Source organism: Perissodus microlepis, chromosome 7 (genome assembly GCF_051167445.1).
Source record: "Perissodus microlepis isolate ML-2025 ecotype Zambia chromosome 7, ASM5116744v1, whole genome shotgun sequence".
In the NCBI taxonomy this organism is placed as follows: Eukaryota; Metazoa; Chordata; class Actinopteri; order Cichliformes; family Cichlidae; genus Perissodus; species Perissodus microlepis.
The window spans coordinates 16721605-16742019 of NC_140467.1; the positions used below are offsets into that span (position 1 = coordinate 16721605).

Below are 20415 nucleotides of genomic sequence, written 5' to 3' on the forward strand. Positions count from 1 at the left end.
CAAGGACACACATCATTCATGTCAAGAGCCTGAAGAAATAACAGCAGCGCCACAGACACAGGAGCGCAGATGGGGATGTTTTTAAGTATATTTAAATGACACCTTGGAGGAAGAATGGCACTGTGGGAAATACCTGCAGTGGTTGCAGCTGGCTGAGTGTTAAGATGAACTCACTCGCACATTCCTGCTGTTTATAGTTAATTTTGAGCAGCATTCTGGATCAAGTTAATGCATGCATTGCAATAAGTTTGCAGAGAGATTTCTGGTTCACATAGGAAGGTGTTTTGAGTGTTTTGCTTCTCGTGGGTATTATGAGGTTAGTATTGCAGAGTTTTAGCAAATACTCAACAGTTTACTGTGACATTTAGTCCTGAATTACGGTGGCCCCTAGAGACAAAGCACGTACAAACTCCAAAACACTTGCAAACTCCAAAACACTTGCAAACTCCAAAACACTTGCAAACTCCAAAACACATGCAAACTCCAAAACACTTGCAAACTCCAAAACACTTGCAAACTCCAAAACACATGCAAACTCCAAAACACTTGCAAATTCCAAAACACTTGCAAACTCCAAAACACATGCAAACTCCAAAACACATGCAAACTCCAAAACACTTGCAAACTCCAAAACACTTGCAAACTCCAAAACACATGCAAACTCCAAAACACATGCAAACTCCAAAACACATGCAAACTCCAAAACACTTGCAAACTCCAAAACACTTGCAAACTCCAAAACACTTGCAAACTCCAAAACACATGCAAACTCCAAAACACTTGCAAACTCCAAAACACTTGCAAACTCCAAAACACATGCAAACTCCAAAACACTTGCAAATTCCAAAACACTTGCAAACTCCAAAACACATGCAAACTCCAAAACACTTGCAAACTCCAAAACACTTGCAAACTCCAAAACACTTGCAAACTCCAAAACACTTGCAAACTCCAAAACACATGCAAATTCCAAAACACAACGGAAGTGCTCCAGGATGCTAGGGGCAGTGTTGAGCTTTTGTTACCTAGTAACTACACAAGCCAGGAAGTACCAATGACCGGATTTGGGCTGTATCCCAATTCAGGGTCTGCAGCCTTAAAGGCCGCATTTTAAGGCCGATTACGTCACAGCGACACAACGAAGGCTGTCCCAATTCAAAGGCTGCTCGAAATGCGGCCCTCAAATGCGTCCTTAATTTCCCTGAATTTTAAGGATGGGCCCAACATATCCCAGATTTCATAGCGCGGCGGTGGTGTGGATAATTTTGCCGAAAAAAACGGCGGAAGCGGAGCCGCCGAAGAGTAAACTTTCAGAAGTAAGTACTGAATATTATGTCACTTATTTATGCGCAAATGTTTTTATAATGAAGAACATTAAAACATTACTGTTGGCCACATGTCGGGAAAGTTATGTGACATTAGCGATGTTTGTACTAACTTGGTTTTAAAGCCTTTACTTCAAAATATACGCCGTTCAATAGTTGACTTTAATCTTACAGAGAATGTGATGATTTTATGGATAATTAAAGTCAGTCATATATCCACAAACACAACAAGCTGAAAGTCAGTGATGCTGCTCGGTTTGCAGTCCTGAATATCACGGCACAAGCAGGATTCACTGCACTGTTAATGTTAGCTATGTTATATTGCTGCCTCTGTTCGGTGGTGTCGAGTCAAACGGACTTTAACGTGTGTTTGAACGAGCTGATGGTTCACTCGTTAAGCTGAAAGAAAGATGCTTTAATCACAGGAGTCACACATGTGTCCACTGTACCATCTTGGAACTCTTTTTGTTTCGTAATAACACAAACTAAATCCTCCTTCTTTTGTGCTGTTTTGTAGCAGTGTGTACACCTGAGACTGTCACCTGTCTGTCTGTCTGTCCTGCACTCTCTCTGTTTCTTTCTCTCTGATTGTGGAATAAAAGTATGAACATTCATTTATAAGTTACACTTGTGTTTGAATCCTGCAGCTTATCACACATTTGATTTCCATGTGTGACAACTGCAAGTGTCCAGAGTGAGGACAGACTGAGGGACCCACTGCTGCACATCATCTGTGAGGCTTTGCATCCCTGATGATCCACCAGGACAAACTCAGCAGTGTGTGAGGAAGAGGAGGAGGAAGAGCCAGCAGCAGCTGACAGATGGAGAGAATAGACAGACTGTTCCCTGTTTGTGAAGGACTGCTAGAAAAGTTTAGAATCACTAATTGTCTGTCCTGAATCAGTCTTATTAGGTAATGTTCAAATAATTTTATCCTCCCAGTGTTTTCAGTGTGGGAGAAAGTACTCAGGGCCTTCTAGTTACACACTATGAAAGACAGCAACAAGTTTAATATTCAGAAACCTAAAGTATGTATCAGCAGCAGAATGGACCTAAAAATAAATGTTTGTTTCAGTTCTATGAAGCTTTGAGTATTTTGGATTAGTAGCACTGCTGTGTTTGTTGCATCATATTGCTGTAATTGTTTATATGCTTTATATATTCTGAGGTAAGTTGATCTATAGTGTTACATCATATTTTATAAGGATGTTATGTGTTTGTATACTTTCTGCCCAGTTTGACCCATTTAGCAGAAGTCAGCCTGTTTAAGGCTCTGATATCTATTCTGTATGACTTAAAGCAGTTATGACATGGTCTGATTTTCTCACCCAATAAAGGAATATTCAATATATCAGTCTACTCTTCATTTTATCATAAACAGTTATCACAGCTTGTACATTTTCTTTTTATAAATATATGTAAGCAATGAGCCAAATTTAGTAATGCCAACATACTGAAGGAACAACATTTGTCTCTTATATATGATACACCTATATATGCACTGTCAAAGACACTTGTCTTTGAGTGAAGATTTAAGGTGATAAGACATATAAATAACTGCAACTTGAATCTGTACTGAGGCTCAGTATTTGACACAGAGTTCATGTTCACTGCTGTAATAGCTATGATTAATATAATAACTATAATATTGGCCATATTATATTTACATTACCAAAGTGATATGACTTTAGTCTCATGAACAACATTAGCTAATTGTTATTTACTAACTAATCTTAAATGACTGTTCAGTACAGAAATGAAGCCCAAAAATCATGTTTTACTGTCCTGTGGTCTCAGCCTCAGATACTTATCAAATCACACAAAGCTCTTGTAGAAACAAACAAACAAATTAACAAAATATGTTCTCCTTCATTTCTGTCAAACAAAGTTGTATGACACGTTTCCAGCGGTTAGTATCATGGTTGCTAGGCAACCTGGAAGCGAGACGGAGACTAGACCGTCCCATACAGACAAACTTGCCGTTTATTTTGCAAATCGAGCTCAACACTGCCCCTAGCGTCCTGGAGCACTTCCGTTGTGTTTTGGAGTTTGCAAGTGTTTTGGAGTTTGCAAGTGTTTTGGAGTTTGCAAGTGTTTTGGATTTTGCAAGTGTTTTGGATTTTGCAAGTGTTTTGGAGTTTGCAAGTGTTTTGGAGTTTGCAAGTGTTTTGGAGTTTGCAAGTGTTTTGGAGTTTGTACGTGCTTTGTCTCTAGGGGCCACCGTACTGAATAGTCTAATAACCCCAGTAATGCTTTTAGTGCCTTATTTTATAGAAGTCTAGACTTGCAGAAGGCTTCAGTTTGTTAAACCTGCAAAACCTGCTGTAGACTTTCGAATAACATCCTCATTTTCAGTGTATGTGTGTTGTGTTTTCTTTAATTGCTATTGAGCAAATTTTGGCTTTTTAAAACACTTGTCTATCTTGATAATTGCACACATTAAACCTGATAAACATCACTATACTGGCATTGACGTTGTGGGCATGTTCGGGCGTTTAGCTCAGAGCATCACTGTGCACAGTTTCACAGAGCTGCACAGAGTGTCGTGGTCCCCCTAAGCAGCTTTTCTAAAGAGTATATCCATTTAATAAACTGTTTTAAAGACATTGTTGTTCAATGGGACGCAGACACAGGCAAATATGCACCATTAATCAACAGACAACATGCCAGTTTAGCTCCAGACAACTCCAGAATATCTTTGATTTTCTTATTTTTCGTGTTTATACACCAGTTTGCATGTAATCATTAGTTATTATTAATTTCTAGGCCAAAAGCGTGTCTTTTGTCCTGTCTCCCTCCCCTGACCCCCAAGCTCAACAGATGGCTGCCCCTCCCTGAACCAGGTTCTGCTGGTGGTTGCTTTCAGTTAAAAGGGAGTTTTTCCTTCCCACTGTCGCCAAAGTGCTTGCTAATAGGGGGTCTGATTGTATGCCATCAACACTTACACAAATACAAGAAAACAGCCATTGCATAGCTGTCCACTGCAGTGACCACTATGCGTGAAAGGGTTAAAGTTGTACTTTATTTAAAAATTGCATCCTACTTCATTTTATGTGATATAAAGCAGTTGTTTACCAGTTTATTTTTCCACCCCAGGAAGAGACTTGGTGTGAGTGAGTAAGGGAAGAGCACTTTTAAGTGTGTTGTCAACACTTTCACATTTTTTGAATCGAAAAAATTGCCATCTATTCACCCAAAACGCATTCCATCACTTTTTCTTCTTATGCTGCTGTCTGTGCTGTCATCTAAGTTATTTTAGCGGGGAACATCTGTCCCATTTTGTTGTATCATTTCCCTGAAGAGTACACGGCATCTTGTCACAACTGGAAGAATGTTAGTTTTCCTTATCAAGAATGAAGCCGAGGGAACGCAGACCACAGAGACTAACCCATATACAGTGGAGGCTGTGTAAAATCCCTCCAGTTGCGAATAACTGAGCATGTCGCACAGATACCAGAGAAACCGTGTCACTGAGCAAACTTGGGCCTGTAAAATACAAAGCTTGTCTCCAGCAAATCAAGTGAAGGCTTTTTTTTTTGTCTTATGCTCGGAGCCAGTGTCTCTGACATTGTGCATTCAGGCAGAGCTTGTCTTTTAGCTTCGTTGTATCACTAATTTATTCATTTAAGCGGTTGCAGCCATTTTCAAAGACAATGGCGCACAAGCTGTGAGTTGAATTAACCTCAATAATTATGCAGTTCTGAGGAAAGAAAAGCCCAATTGTTAGATACTCCTCAAAATTCCTGCCCCCTTCTGTGCTTAACATCCAACTGAATAGATTAATAACCCCAAGAAAAATCCAACCTTTCCCTTTAAAGTGTCCTCTCGGATCAACAGGACAGTGCACTTTGACATTTGTTTTCGTGGTATTTGCATCGCATCCTCCAAGGTCAAGCTTTCTGTTTATGTTTGCACTACTGATGATTTTCATATTAAGCCTAATGGAAGCATCTATCCACTGTGAATGCATTTGCAAGGGATCCATTTTCTCAAAACACCATACAGGAATGCACTTTTAAGTGATTCCAATAAAAGCATGGTTCAAAGTGCTAATGGCACATGTGATCAATACGCAAGCTTTTTTACTGCATTTGAATCCATCAGATGTACACATCAATCCAAAGGCCATTTGAGTTGCAACAATAAGTTTATGAATATTCTATTGTGTATCGCATTACTTTGATTTATTCCCACTAAAGGAGCTCATACTGTTAAAACACAGCGCATTATAATCCTGTAGCTTTAAGTCGATGTGAGGCCAAACATTTGGCTAGCACAACAAGCATTGAAATACATTTCATTGAAGTGGATTTATAAGAAAAAGAAAAACATCAGTTTGTAGAAAACATCAGTTAGCCCTCCAGGGTTTACACTCTAAACAAAAAATCTGTCTGCAGTTGGCGCAGATGAGTGCTAACAAATTTCTTGTTTCTGCTAAAACCCTTAAGTCAGTAGATCAGTTCAAAGTTTTGATATATAATTAGTCTTTTATCTGAAAAGTGCCTGGCATGTGTTTCTCACAGCTCCTCAAATTTGAGAATTTGAATAGTCTCTGTCTGATCTAAATTTCAGTACATTTAGTGCTGCACAGTCTGCAATCTGGGAACATGAACCTGGGCCTTGAGAAGCTGGGATCGTCTTCCCTGTATTCAGGCTGTTATAACACCTGGCCACAGCTGGCAACAATAGAGATGTTGTGAAGTGTTGGCTGGATGTGAAAAACATCAGACAAACACAACAATAACAGAAGCCCATTTGCATCCTCCACTCCGCTGCTAAAGTAAGGGCAGCCAAGATTCTGGCTAATGCATAAGATGTTGTTGGAGATGAAAGTCTCACTGTGACAGTGTTCCTTGTGCTCAGCCTGCTTCAGATGAGGTGCGGTGATGGATCTTGAGAATAGCAAGCCCGAGGATGTGGTTTTTAGTCATGCATTTCTAAGAATAGAAACACCAAAAAAAAAGCTCTCGTGCTTGGTTTAAAAACTGAGGTAATTTGTGCTTTAATGATTCAGGATCAGTGGCTGTGATATGTGCTATCCTCTAACTACATGGTCATTCCCACATTCAAACACAGTTTTGGTACTGCAGGTTTTGGCCAGTACCTTCTCTCTAGACAGCCTGCATTCAGTGTGCGTGCATGTGTGCGTTTGGGTGTGTTTGGGGATATATGTGAGGGTGAATTATTGATGCAGTGTAAATCCAATCTGCCTCGTGGCAGGTGTGCTGCGTTCTGTTTGCTCTGTGTGTGTCTCTGTGTGTGTGTTTACGTGTGTGAGACATTGTCAGAGAGGAGGAAGGAGCTGTGCTGCAATTAAAAGGCAGTACAGTCTGCAGTCCTGCCCACACAGATACAGCTGTAGGCATAGAGGCTATAGGCTCAGTGTACCTTGCATCCACGCATGACCACTAGAGTGTTCACGAACATGGAAAACACAGTCCTTCTCACTCTCCCTCCTCCCTCCACTCCTTTTCTCGATCTGTTGAGCGGTACAGTTTGCTTTTTTTCACCTTCTTTGCTTCCCCTGCCACCCTTCCTTCTCTTACCCTCTGTCTCCTGCGCTCTTTCTGCTCTTTTCTCTCTCACACATAAACTTTACAGTGTGCCACACTTGAGCTGCAGCAGTCTGTTATTGTGCAGCATGCACAAGCTGCTAAGAGTCGAGTGGTGATATCATCCCATTGTCCCTGTGCTGTCACCTGCACCAAAGAGCATGGAGGCGAAAGAGAAAAAAACAAAGATGAGAGGAAAAGAGAAGTGGATGTAGGAGAAAGGTGGAGAAGGAATGAGATTAGAGTGCGAGAGAGGGATGGAAACATCCTGATAGGCATGGAGGGCTGCTTTGTCTTCCTCCACTGGGGCCAGTTAGGGAACACCAACCGCTGCAAAGACGTGTTTTTCAGGGCAAACAGAGACGGCCAGGCTTTGAGTACACAAATATTGGTTTGGATATGTATTTACCTCAGATATTTGTAGAAGCAAGACAGGGAAGAGAAGGTTGAAGGAAGAGAATCATGATTATTTTTTCCTATAATTTAAAAAAAAAGTCTCCTAAATTTTGTCCCAGGCTTATAAATTGTTGCAGTAACTTTGCTATTAAAGATGTGAGGATCCTGGTATCTGACACAGCAGAAATAAACTGATACTATCATACACAGGAATATTATTGATGAGTATGACAATTAAAATACAAATACTAATAGTCACGTTCCTATCCTTTTAAAAGTTTCCCAGCTTTACAGAAAGAAAAACACTTATTGCAGACTGATTAGACTGTTCTAGCAATACTCCATTAGATTTAGCAGTATGTGAAGGTTGTTGGAAACTGCCCATCAAGACTGCAGCCTTTTTGTCTCTGCCCCCTGCTGCTGTGGCCGCCTGCTCTCGCCTCCTTTCCAAGCTCACCAACAATGAGTCTATTAACAGCCGAAGGCAATGCTTTTAATGTGAAATGTACAGGAAGTGTTATGATTTACTCACCAGAACAAAACATTTTGGATAATCTCCCTCTCTCGCCGAGATCTGGATTTGGAGTTTGTTACAACTTTCACGTCTGTAAATCAGCGGCTCAAGTTACAGATGTCTTACCTGAAATGGTGGATACTGTCTTTAGCAGTAAAGAAGAAAAGGCAGAGGAATGATTAACATGAAATTACAAGTGAAAACAGCCAAGCCATTACAGAGGTAATTTCACCATCCCCTCAGTGTTTTCCTTGACCTTTAGTTATGTTTACCAGCCATTAGCCCGGTGGTAACACACACTGTGCACACGACAGGGGATTCATGTTTTCATTGACATAGTCACACATACAAAAACAAACATTTGTGGATTCAACCCACTATATTGAGGTGTAATTTAGAAGGGATACATGTAGGCTTCAATATCCAAAAAACTCTCTTTTCAAAATAAAATTAAAATACCTGTATTTTCACTGTAAATTTAGGTTACAAAAGCTTCAACATGTTTCAGCACACAGGCTTGGATTCAGTCCATGGACACACCGAATCCTTCTACATATGGTGTTCAACCAGTAACAAGCTTCCACCTAACCCAGTAAGTGTGAGTACAATATTCCACTACTAAAGCTCCACCAATAGGAGAAGTCATATAATATATCAGCATCAAGCCCAGCCTTACACCCAAATTCAGTTCAGATCAGACAAGAACAAGAACACATGAAGGAGAACACATAACAACATCAAACATAGGTGACACAAAATGCATCTTTAAAGGCACATAGTGGTTATAAGAAAGAAGTAAAATGTGTAGAATTTGTGGAATCGTGTTGAAATCTCAGGTATGAATAGCCAGCACCTCTGCACCTTTGCGGTCCTTTGCACATCTGCACCTTTCATTTGTGTGTTCTCCTAACAGACACATCTGTCTCCCTCCCTTTACATTTTTATCTCAGCAGCAATATCATGTGTGCGTGCACGTCTGTGTGTGTGTGTGGCAGCCTCAGTCTGTTGTAGACAGCCTGATTATACCCTTCAGCACAGTCTCCTTCACCGCTCCACTCATGACAACTGATGTCACTGACACTTCCCCCCTATCCATCTTTTTTTCTCTCAGGAGTTTTTGTATTAAAGACTGAGCAGCACTTTCATTTCCTTGTTTCTGCTCTTGAGCCACTGCACGTGATATAGACTTTATATTAGGGCGTCACTCGGAAGCTGGTAATTTCATCTCTCTGCTTATGGAAAAGAGAGATAGAGAGCAGGGCTAGACTTGTTTTCCCTGGATTTGCTTTTCCGTCTGCTCTCAGTCCAAGTGTGTAGTTGTTTGTTTGAGGGGAAGCTTTGATTGTGCTTAGAGAAAGCAAAGACTGTCTGAACTTTATCTCCTCATTCACTGCAGCCTCCTATACTGGCTGTGAGTTTTTTGCTTTAGAATTTTTGAGGTCTTAGTATGTTACATTTGGTATGTAACATGAACCTACATTTAAACTGAAATAATAGCTGTGTTTGTTGACATCCCTGACTGCTTCTGTATAGTCTTGAGAGATTGCGGTTGCGTTGAGGAGACAGGTGGTATGAGAGCTGGAAAGAGGGCTCAGATGAGGATGAAGATGAAGATGAAGAAGGGAGCAAACTGTCCTTTGTCTTGCTGCTGCCACAAACATGCACTTCAAAGATTCATTCTGGAGACACTCAGGCAGCAAAGTTAAGTGAAATTCCTTTAGCTGCTCGTAAAGTAATAGGTTAATGCTTAATGCACAGCTTTAAATTAAACTTCCGTCCATTCATCCGTCTCTAGCTGGTGTGCAATGCATCAGAGGGGCAGGTTGTTTGTGCTTATGGTCACAGAGTTGCCAACGGTAATGAACAGCCGGGATGACGCGCCCCGTGCAGCATCGATCGCACACTCTCACAGACGGTGGATGGAAATTGGTCCTGGTGGGGAAGCAAAGGAGGTGCACACATGCCTGCGCCTTCTGTGGACACATATGGACGCGGGGATCAGTGCACATGCACATACTGAGAGAGAGAGTGAGGGTGAGTGTGTGTGTGTTGGGGAGTGGGTGTATTGACATCTATGGATGCTTACTGCTCACTGGGCCGAAGATGATCTTCTTATGGGTGACAGTATGGAGCATATAGAGGGGGAGATCTGCTTGGGGGGCTTTTCTGTAGTGTTGGTGCAGAAAAACTCTTGGATGTCTTCCACCTCCCCTCATGTCCTCAGCTGGTGCTCTCTGCAGTTGGAGACAAGCCCCATGCACACACCATGTCAGACCTGGCTGCAGCACTTCCTCTCTTGCTTCATTATCACATGGATGGTTGCCATATTGCTATATACTGTATGGCTATTGTTGGCAATTCAGTCAAAGTCTTTGGCTTGAACATGGTGAGCTAACAATAGCCACAGGAGGAGGAATTTCTGTTTTAGTGGCTGAAAAAGCAGTTAAGGTGCTCCACATCCTCAAAGCTAAATCTTAGTGCTGGGATTATTATTGCAGTGTCAGTTGTTATTCATTTAATTTCCAATGCGATTGCACTCACCAAGTCGAGTGCTGAAATCGGGAAACACAATAACGTCGCTTTAAAAACGCTCACATGATCAGAATGATTGCAGACTATTACAGTTTGGCCATATTATCTGGACTGCTTGAGAGTTAACCTTCTCAGGCTCAAATTAAGTTTTTTGTTGCTTATGCACAACCAAGTCCTGCAGTGGTACTTCTGAGTAAAAAAAACCTCATAAAATATGTATGTGGGGTAATCAGGTTGTTAGTTTTTAACTGTTGCAAATCGGCAACGCCTGCCTCGAGAGGGTTAAAACTGAAAATAAGCACTGCGGAAATATCCATATAATCCTTTATTGCAGAGGAAAGCTGAGCAACTTAGCAAACAAGAAGGTAGAAAGGCTGTACAAACAAACATAAAGATGCCTCTGACACTATTACAGTTAAGTCAGCAAGTACATTGTTTGTATTGACAGTTGTAAGTTTGTACTTCTTCTGAGGCCTGTGATGTTGATTGTGTGGGATTACTGGGTCCTAATGGAAAATTGTGGTTTATTACAGCATAGGTTTTGTTTTTCTGACCCTTTTGTGCTGCCTGTTATTATAACATGGGAATCCCCAAAGAGCTAGAATCAAATGCCTTTGTATATGGACAATAAGACCATCAGACAGGTTTTACAAGTCCATGTTAGCCTTGTTATTTGGGAGAGAAAAGAAGTGGACAATAGAAGTGGGCGACCGTAGCTCAGGGGGTTGGGAAGCGTATCTGTAACCGGAAGGTCGCTGGTTCGATCCCCGGGCTCTCTGGCCTGGTCGTTGTGTCCTTGGGCAAGGCACTTTACCCTACCGCCTACTGGTGTTGGCCAGAGGGGCCGATGGCGCGATATGGCAGCCTCGCTTCTGTCAGTCTGCCCCAGGGCAGCTGTGGCTACGACCGTAGCTTGCTTCCACCAGTGTATGAATGTGAGCGTGAATGAATAGTGGCATTGTAAAGCGCTTTGGGTGCCTTGAAAAGCGCTATATAAATCCAATCCATTATTATTATTATTATTAATAAAACCCACAAAGTCTTTGTTGTTGTTGTGTTCACTCACAGCTGTTCTGAGTAATGAGGGAACTTTAGTGACCTTACAGATGTACTAACTGTACTGTTTAAGTTCTAATTAGTAAACTCCTCTAATCTAAGCTGCGTGTTTAAAACTGGTATGATTGTCTTATTGTTGTTTCTTTTGCTCCATATTATAGCTCTGTAGATTGCTATGATTCATATAATTGATGGTACCATTCCATATTTCTTCCCACTACAACAGATTCCATGCAAACAGAAAGTTTTGGTAAAATCACAAACTGTATATCAAAGATGTTAGCCACTGTCACATCAGCCACAGTTTACTGAGGTCCTGTTATGAAACTCTGAGGCAAACCTTTGAGAACATCCTACAACATGCCTTTGTTTTGAAACAACAATTTTTGTTGGGGGGCAAAGGTAGCAAGTTAGGGCCATCCTACAGCTTATCCTGCTTTATCCTTCTTGTTGACGCTAATGGACACTGTAAGTTATATAATAAGCACATTGATAAGATGTTAAATTACCATTTCACAGCATAAAGTCATCAAGAAAAAATATACTCAAGTCATAAATGAAGTGAAACAAACCTTTTACACACACAATTTTGCTTATTTTGTCAGTCTCCCCCTGCTGGCCATTAGAAGGAATGCAGAAACCAAATTAAAAGTAAGCACACACTTTATATGAAAATAAATCTTTAATCTTTAAAGTAATTTTATTTGCCTTCATTTAGAAATTGTTTCAAAAGCTTAGACCATAGCAATATTGGCCTTTCTGCCCTTTTTTATGACTGACTTTTTACAACGTTGATCTTAGACATTAAACTGTTAGTACAGTGTTATTATAACTACTACAATATGTGCTCTATATTGAAGTAAAATTAAACAGAATTGTCCCTGAACAATTTAGAGTACATAAATTGAACTGATGTTATAAACGGTTAGTAGCACGAAGGAAATAAAGAGACGCTGCTGCTCTGGCTTTTGTTAAGTTGAACTATTGTGTGTTTTGAATTGTGTCAGGGTCTTTGAGTAGAAAAAAAGAAATACGATACAGAGCACTACAGGTCCTTAACCTCAGGGATGGCCTGTGTGTGGTAAATCTCTCCCTTTCTACACACGCTTTGTTTTTTTTTGTTTATTGTTTTTTACTGTGCTCTCTCTGCCTCTCTCTCCCTCCGTCCTTTTCTTTTCCCCACCATCATCCTCCCTGTTGTCTTTGAGCATGTTAACACTCCAGCCCTGTCAGTGAGCCTCATGGCACCATGGAAACCAGTCACACCATTCTCTGCTGGTGTGTTCCTGTGCGCGCGCGCGTGGCCGTGTGTGTTTGTGCGCCGATAGGCGGGATCGGGGTCTTGTTTAGGTTTTTTTTTTAAAAAGCTGAGGAGAGGTCGCGGCCGTCCCTAGGGCCGTCTTTCTGTAATTCATGTAAATTCCCTTAAGACGCCGGCAGCTTTGTTTTCCTCATTGTTGCAGCTGAATCCGATGCCTCTGTCATCAGCGCGGCTTGTTGTGAAATGCTTTCTGTTTCCCCGTGAAATTCCTACACCTTCATTTAGCTCCTTTGATACTTTACCAGTTACCCCACGTTATCTCGTGATAGTCTTGGTACATGATACCTCAGACACCTGATCACCTCGGTGTTATTGTGTCCTAATGAGTTCAGGCAGAGTTAACAAGACTAAATTTGATGCAGGCATGGACGAGGACGGTTCTGCAGTGTCCTGTCAGACCATTTTCATGCTTTTATTGCTTTATACAAAGCACATTTAAACAGTTTAATAACTGAAATTTGACCTGAAAACAAGACATAAAACATTACTGTGCGATATACTCGGGCAAACAAGTGTGGGAATGATGTATTAGGAGCAAACTTTAGAAGGCTAAATCATCCATGCTTGTCTTTTCTTTCTGTTTCTGACAGGCAATGAAGTATTTCAAGTGTCCCCCGCCCGCCCGCCCGCCCAGCCTCGATAGCCTTGTGAACCCAGCCTCTTATTCTCTCTCCAGGCCAATCATATTTCACTCCCATTCACATTTCTGAATAGGAAGCTCAAAAGAGTCCCCGCCAGAGACAAATGAATTTATGAGTGTGCACAAACAGTCTCATGCACACTGTGCGCAGCTCCAGTTACGAGGGCCAGGTCTAGACGGCAACATGAACGTTTTTTTATTTATTTTTTTTTCTGTTGAAAGTTTCTATTGAAATATGCAGTTGCCATTGAAATATCGTTCTTCTATTGGTGTCTTGACAAAGACCAGGGAGGGCGCCGGTCCTATCTCAGTGTGAGACTGAAAGAGCAAATGGGCCGGCAGGGATCACCCAGTGTCTCTGCACTACGGAGTCAGTGTGCAGAAATAATGCCCATTAGACTTGGTCAATCACGCCCCTCGCTCAGTGAAATATGGCCCTTTCACTCATTTCATACCACAATACGTACACCTCACTGCTATCCATCATCTCCCTGAAAGACGTCCGCTACAATGAATGCTTTTATTTATGATACATTTTTTTGTTTAAATTAATGGCTTCTCATGCAGAGACGGTAGATGCTGAGAAAGCTCAACGCGCTGAGTTATGTTTACACAAAAGGACGACAGAAGCTGTTCATTAGCAGATTAAGCTGGAATTGCAGTGCAAAGGTTTCGAGTCTCTCGACCACCAGTGACACTCTGATGGTCTGTGGGCTGATGTTTTCATCATTGTGAGTGGGTGGACGTTATGTACTCACAGCGATTTGCAACAATGACCATGTTGTGAAGCCATTCAGCTTTTCCCACTGGAGCAGACAGATGTCATATGCCATGGAGTATTATGAAGTGGGTATTCCCAAAAGCGCAACCAGTGAATGGAGACCCTCTCTTTTTTTATGCAAGCATTTGAACAATGAAAAAATACTTCAGTAAAAGTGAAGAAGAACTATTAACAATGTATAGTAATGAAATATCTACAAGTGCAATCCCTCTTTGAACAAATGTGATTGGTCAATAGACCTTAAGCTATGAACAGAAACCAAAAATGTGATAAACATTGTGCCAATGGTGTCAAAACTCATGTCCTTTGCCTACAAGTTCTGCATATTAATTTCCTGATATCTGTCTTTAGAGAGATATGTTCCATTATACCATGTCCACTTACTGTATGCCTATTTTTAAGCTATTATACATCTGTGTGCATGTATGGAAGTGTGCCTTTTGGAATTAATGTGTGATGCTGTGGTTGTTTTTAAAAAAAAATTCTGACAATTATGAGTCACAGATCAACAAAAACTGTGAACCGCTAGTTTAATCTTTTGTAAATGTTTTGCACTTTTAAAATCATAATTCGAATGGTTACTTGTAACAAAAAAAATAACAATTTTAAAAATTACTCTGTGGAGCAAAGTGGAAGCATAAAGACATAAAAACTCTGGAGTAAATACGTGTGCTTTTTGAATACCAGGGTTGAGGTCCTTGTTCAGTCGGAGCGAGAATCCTCTTTGATGCAGATAAAGTTACATTTCCAGTGCTTTTGCAGCGAGGGGGTGTTATTTAAGGCTGGGCCCAGAGAAAAGTGACTCTTTCAAACCATTGTTACCCTCTGCAACCATAGCTAACGGACGTCAAAAGACTTTTCACATCTATTCTCTTAAAATGGGTTGCAATAATGCTGGCGAGGAGTCGGCAATAAATAAGCTTCCTCTCACTGTGTCAGCTAGATTAGATTGCATGGGGACATCTGTTGAGTGTAGGTGAGTACTTTCTCTGGTGTCTAACTGTATGGGAAAGGAAGTCCTTCGGATGTGCCTTGAGGCTTTTTACTCTTTTTTTTTTCTTACGTTGCTGTTCAGCCTCCACCCTCTATTGAACGCCTTGAAGGCCGCATTGGTTCGAGCACAATCAGTGCAGCTGACAGTTATTTTACTGTAGACTGGGTGCAGTTTGATTTAACATGCAATTATAGTGCCACTGTTGCTTTTATGCTCTGCCAGATTCATATAGCAGGATGTTGCGCTTCTGTCATTGCCTCATTTCGCAGACTGTTACGTCTTATAAAAACAAATAACTTTAAAAATATTTCATGCTCTTGCATAAAATACTAAAAATTGCCACCCAGTAACTATGTGGATTCTGCGAGCAGTTCATGTGATACCAGGAAATGTTTAACCTCTATTGTAGAGACACAAAAGGTTGTTTTAATCCCACTGTGAGAGGGGAGGGAGGGTCAGGGGAGGTTTTTTTTTTGTTTTTTTTTTTGGAGGAGGGGTTTTGGGTGTGCGAGGGAACCAGCCCCTCTCTCTTTGCTGTCAGTCAGTTATAGCAGACACGTCGAGAAGTAAACAACCACCGGGATTATGACAGATGAACTGGCTTTATGCAATGAATGCACAAACTGAGGCGACTTATCCTTACTGACACACACGGAGATAAAGGTGATGTATCGGCTTTGTGGTTAAACGGCATTTAGGGGCACAGTGTCTCTGTTTTGCTCTGTAAGATCTGCATAAGTCACCTTCTTAAGTTTTGAATATGTTTTTGTGAGAACTGATGAAATATCCTGGATGATTAAACCGCTTCAGCAATTATTTGATTTTAAAAAAGGAACCATTATTATTATTGTTGGGTTCAGTTCATTGGTAATATTAATTATTAATCAGGACAAATATCAAATAATTGCTGCTTTAAACTTCTCGGTGATGACTGTGTGTTGGTCTTCTCTCTTTTATACGATTTAAAATTAAGTGTTTGGGGGGTTTGAACTATTAATCAGCCAAGAAATTACATTTGATGGTGTTGCTTTTTGCTTTTTAGAGCTCATGCTGGTTGTTTTATCACATGTTGGTGTTGATTGACAATTATTTTTGAAAATTAGAACTACAAACACATATTAAATTGACAGAATTGTTCAGTGTTTTCACCCTTTTTTTTAAGCAAAATATTATCTTTTAAAGTTTTTGTGATAGTAAATTGAATATCTTTGGGTTTTTAACTTGACTGGGCAGCAAAAGGCTTCTGAAGATTATTTAGACAAAACGAACGACGGTCAGTTTCTTCACCACATTACCAAATGAATATAAAATCTGCAAACTAGTTGATACACAAAGTAGTCATCAGTTGCATGAGTCTGAAAATGTTTACTAAAACATTTTGAGACTTGGTTTCGTCGTGTACTTGTAGCCTGTCACTCTTTGACAGATGAAGCTGTGGGTGTTTTCCTTGTGGTAAAACCTACAGACTGGTTTTGCAGCTCAGGTTTGATATTAACACGTTCATAGAGATTTTGCACCTTTCCAGCGCTTGCACAATCAACAAATCCTCTTCATTTTGTTGAGCCTGCTTGCTTTAAAATGTAATTTCAACAAAAAAAACAGAACCTTTCTATCTGCAAGCCATGTCCTCTAAATTAAATTCAATATTTCTTCCCTCTTTGGCAGTAATGACACTTCATTGGGAGAACGGTATCATCTATAGCCACACTCTGCCTCTCATTAGGCGATAGTCTAAAATTAAACCAATAGGCTTCCGTGCCAACGCTGAGCCCCCTTCCCCTGTTTATGGACACAGGAACACACGCACAAACGTACAGCTAAGAACAACACAGCCTGGAAGAGAAAGCCAACCAGACCCTCATTAGAGGAATGACACTGTGCTAATTAGCATTTCTACAGTGAGCCATGCTTGTTTCGCCTGTTGACATTTCACCGGACATGCCGAATATGCAGTATATGCGTCTCTGCTCTGTTTTGCATGAGATGACAAATGAAAAACAATGTCCTTAGAAGCAGGTATTCAGCGGTGTACTAACTATGCCGTCTTTGCTTTGTGACATCAATTAAATGTATGCATTTGAGTTACGTGACACACTTTTTCCTCATTACTTCACAGTTGTAACAAACAGAGTTTAGTCAGCGTGTTCTGTTTATAGAATACAAAGTCTTACACATTTAGATAGCTCAAAAAAGATGTGAACACCATCTCAAGATTACTTATTTTTGATGCATTTTAATAAATTTACTTTTGGCCCCTTTGAAGCGCCATAAGATATACATACTGTTTACTTATTATGAGTGTGTAAAGCTGAAATTATTAGCAATCTGTTATTTCGTGCACATTGTTCAAATACGGATTAACATAATATATTTTTAATTTGGTTTTGATCTGCTTGATGACTCTATTTCAAACAGATATCTGCTCTCTTTGTAGCTCTGGTTTGGTCTCCACCGACTCCTGATGACAATATCAGTATATCTCTATCTATTCCTAACTGCTAAATGCTTCACAGTGTTAAGCAGCTATCCTAAAACTTTGTTTGTGGGTTGTTGATTTGGCAGGGTGTGTACAGTTTGCTGGTACGCTGTTAACAAAAGGATAAAACCCAGACAATAAGCAGAATGACACAAAAGAACTGAAGGGGTGAGCACCGATGTGTTCATTATTATTTTGGGCCGTCTTTTTTCCACAAAGCATCAGTGTTATTGTGAGTTTTAGAAGATTCAGATGTTTGCTTTGTTTGGCAGGTCTCATGGCACGAGAGTGCTCCCTAAGGTTTTGAGGGTACTGTTGGTCGCTTGCTGTGAGGTGCTTTGTAGTCCTGCTCGCTGCCCAAACTCAGCATCCCGTCTCAAGCTATTTTCAGTTTCGGTCCTCGGTCCTCTTTCTTATCACCATGGCAGCTGAGCTGGACGAGAGCGCTGCACGACCCTGTAGTGTCTAAGGGCAGAGGTGGGGTGGTGAGACGGCTGACTCGATTACATAGTGGGAGGTTTCTTTTGATGGGATCAGAAGGCAGCTCTTTCAAACAGGATGTGGAAAGGTCACTTTGTTGCTTTGTTTTATTCTAAAAAGTCGCAGCTGTAATCAGCTGTTTGATCCTGCAAACCCACAGAGAAAAAGAAAACTGTAAAATCGGTTGCGCATTCACCAAAAACAAAAGGTGAAGAAGGCAGTAGCTGAACTGTAGCGCTGCTCTCAGGTACGGAGTCAGCTCAGGTGTCAGCATTATTACAGTGTGATGCTGTGAGAGAATAGTATGCGTGTCAGTGTTTTTTAAAATCTGGGTCAGAAACCTTTAAATTCAGGGCTGTGGGATGATCAGATTTTCTGTTGTAATATTCTGTAAGAAGTAATAAAGTGACTGTGCAAGCTGGTAAGGCTTTTGAAACGTCGAGCTGTGCGGAAGGTTGTGGTAAATAATGCAGGTTTTGGGGGAACATGGCTAGAAAACAATTCATATGATTGTAAACAAGCGTGCAGCACAGGGTGCACACATTTAAATTTTGGTTAGTGGGGTTAAAGAGCGATATTGAGACAAAACATACGCCATTTGTGTTAAGCAGAATTAATGTCAAATAACTGTTGACAGTTGTGAAAAGCAGTGTTCGTATTTAGCCAAGTGGAAACGGCTGCTTCTCTCAGTGGGACTTCGAGTCATATGAAGAGCAGGAGACTGAAGTCGATAAGCCTTTGCTTGAAGTAAATTGGATCTGCTTCTTCAATCATTCTGCAATCGATTCCGTTAGGTGTGTCCGTGTTGACTGTGACACAGTTTAAGGAAAAGAGAAGAGAGATTTTGCTACAGCACCAATCGCAACAGAAGCTGGATAAACCGAACAGAAGTAAGAAAAATGAGAGAGAAAAGACAAGGTCAGCATAGGTTGGGACAGAAAATCAAAGCCTTTTCCAGCCTCTGACCCAATGTAAAGTTCATATTTTTATAGCAGGAGAGTCACGAGAGAAGTAATTCAGTGTGAAACATTGGCTGGGTTTGGAGATTTATGTCAAAATATATATTTATTTAATTTCAAATCTGTCAAGACACATCTGTATATTATCTCCCAGGTCCATGTGCGGGATCTTTAGTTTAGCTCATGATAGGAGGAAGAAGATGAATGGAGAGAGCCTTCTTGGCCACGTGATAAGTCCAGTGTGTTTCCTACTTTACATCCTATGACAGCTGAGATAGGCCGTGACCCTAATTTAGATAGGAAAGTTAAGAAAATGGATGGTTGGAGGATGAAGGCATGATGATCACATTTGACTCGATTGGTTGCCCCACAATTTCCCCAAGCTGTCATGTGAAACCTTTTTCTTTTCTTATTGATTTTTAAAAATATAGTTAAGTGTGCGTTAAGGCAAACATTTCAATTATTTTTTATCAAGTGTGAGATAATAAGACAGGAAGGCTGAAAGTGGAGGCTGTGTGAGGAAAAGGTGATATAACCAAAAAGGAGATGAGGTCAGAGGAAAGAGGGCACGAGCAGAAGATAGGTGAGGACGACAGGCATAGAGGAAGAGCAAGAGCAAGTATAGAGAATACACACAGAGTTAAGATGGGATAAGAGAAGAGGAGCTGAAGGAGATGAAACCAGACAAGAGGAGAGATGAAGGGAGGAGATGTCTCTCCTCCAGCTCTTAGCCACGGGCCTTTGTGTCTATCAGCTTGGATTGCACACTGTTGCCTCTCAAAGTCTCTTGTTTACACAGCTTGACTGTTTAGATTCTTTTCACCTCCAAAACTTCACAGTTGGAAGCGTTTTAAGTGCATTTCCAGCCAGTCGACACACCCATGCATGATTACATATATTTAAAAAGAGAATTGGTCTTTTTTCATAAGAGATTGATCTGAAAGAGAGAATTATCTCTCTCTATCTAAATATCCTGGTCTAATCTGTGCTGTGACTGTGACGGAGCATTAGACATGCAGTACGAAAAAGAAGTGTTTTTAGCAGAGTATAAAAAACAAAGCACAGATTAGTGAAGCCATTCTGAAATCAAACAGATGTTGGGAAAAGCCGTTTAGGAAAGTCTAGATGTTCCTTTCAAGCTGGTTTAAAATGCTGGTTGTTTCCACAACAGGAAAGCAGAGAACTCTACATAGTGTGCGCTAAATTTGTTATTCCCTGCTGTCCCTTTTTAACCAGACTGAATTCAGCCAGACAGCGGGCGAAGCAGGCCAGGGAGGAGGAGAGAGGATTTGGGCTTCTCTGGTAAGTCGGAAACTCCACGGATATCAAAACTTTTCCAAAACAGTGTGAACTTCCGGCCTTTTCGCAATCAAACGTTCTCGTTCTTCT

At 40.8% G+C, this 20415-nt stretch overlaps 1 protein-coding gene across 18 annotated transcripts in view; it reads left to right on the top strand.

The window, feature by feature from the left end:
- The window catches only part of LOC146382888 (neuronal cell adhesion molecule-like), a 77969-nt gene that overhangs the window by 13089 nt on the left and 44465 nt on the right, over nucleotides 1-20415 (top strand). For 14 of the 18 annotated variants that reach the window (XM_084933878.1, XM_084933880.1, XM_084933881.1 and 11 more), the window contains exon 2: nucleotides 20263-20328. The exons of 2 other annotated variants lie outside the window; for them this stretch is intronic. The gene's annotated coding sequence lies outside the window, so the exon portion shown is untranslated. Of the gene's footprint in view, nucleotides 1-15651; nucleotides 15775-20262; nucleotides 20329-20415 lie in introns of those variants that run through there. 2 more of the 18 variants (XM_084933865.1, XM_084933868.1) reach the window with 2 other exon arrangements.